Source organism: Nerophis lumbriciformis, unplaced genomic scaffold (assembly GCF_033978685.3).
Source record: "Nerophis lumbriciformis unplaced genomic scaffold, RoL_Nlum_v2.1 HiC_scaffold_73, whole genome shotgun sequence".
NCBI lineage: Eukaryota > Metazoa > Chordata > Actinopteri > Syngnathiformes > Syngnathidae > Nerophis > Nerophis lumbriciformis.
Window position 1 is genome coordinate 61072 of NW_027316614.1, and position 1429 is coordinate 62500.

A 1429-nucleotide genomic window follows, 5' to 3' on the forward strand; every position below is an offset into this window, starting at 1 on the left:
GATTGGGAAGAAAAGTTGGGAAAGTGGGCAAAAGTCCCGAATTTGATCCAAAATTATGCCCGGGTTGGAGTACCACGAGTCCGGCCGCGTTCCACCGGTGTCCCGGGGGTGCCTGCCATGTCCACAACTTACCCAGCAAAGGCGCACTGTGATTCAGAAGAAAAGTTGGGAAAGTGGGGAAAAAAAGGACCGGAAAATATCCAAAATTATGCCCGGGTTGGAGTACCACGAGTCCGGCCGCGTTCCACCGGTGTCCCGGGGGTGCCTGCCATGTCCACAACTTACCCAGCAAAGGCGCACTGTGATTCAGAAGAAAAGTTGGGAAAGTGGGGAAAAAAAGGACCGGAAAATATCCAAAATTATGCCCGGGTTGGAGTACCACGAGTCCGGCCGCGTTCCACCGGTGTCCCGGGGGTGCCTGGCACGTCCACAACTTACCCAGCAAAGGCGCACTGTCAGTGGGGAAGACCAAACATGTCTCGGATTTTTTCCAAGTACCTTAACGAGAGAGGCTAAAAAGCACCTGTTTTTACCTTCTCTCGTTGTTGTACTTAGAAAAAAAACGAGAAAATAAAAAATCTGGGTTTTTTTTCTAAGTACCTTAACGAGAGAGGCTAAAAAAAACCATTTTTTACCTTCTCTCGTTGTTGTACTTAGAAAAAAAACGAGAAAAAAAATTTTCCCCATTCATTTCAATGGGAGTTCATTTTTTTTTTGGGATTTTTTCTAAGTACCTTAACGAGAGAGGCTTAATTTTTCACCTACTTTTTACCTTCTCTCGATTTTTCGTTTTTTACCTGGTCGACCAAAACACCTCCATCTCGTTACTATGTGCACCATGTCTGACAGGCTGAAATCACAGGGAACGCGTCCGAGTCAAAGTGAGCTATTTTCGGACACAAATATGGTGTTTTTCCCCTCTATCCTCTGGTTCTTTTTTCAAACTGATCTTCCAGCATCTGAGCGACAGGGGCTCATGCAGACACCTGTGTCCGCCCGAGGGGCGCCTTCCCGGACACATATATGGTGCTTCCCCCCTCTTTACCCCGGTCCTTTTTCAAACTGATCTTCCAGCATCTGAGCGACAGGGGCTCATGCAGACACCTGTGTCCGCCCGAGGGGCGCCTTCCCGGACACATATATGGTGCTTCCCCCCTCTTTACCCCGGTCCTTTTTCAAACTGATCTTCCAGCATCTGAGCGACAGGGGCTCATGCAGACACCTGTGTCCGCCCGAGGGGCGCCTTCCCGGACACATATATGGTGCTTCCCCCCTCTTTACCCCGGTCCTTTTTCAAACTGATCTTCCAGCATCTGAGCGACAGGGGCTCATGCAGACACCTGTGTCCGCCCGAGGGGCGCCTTCCCGGACACATATATGGTGCTTTCCCCCTCTTTACCCCGGTCCTTTTTCAAACTGCTCTTCCAGC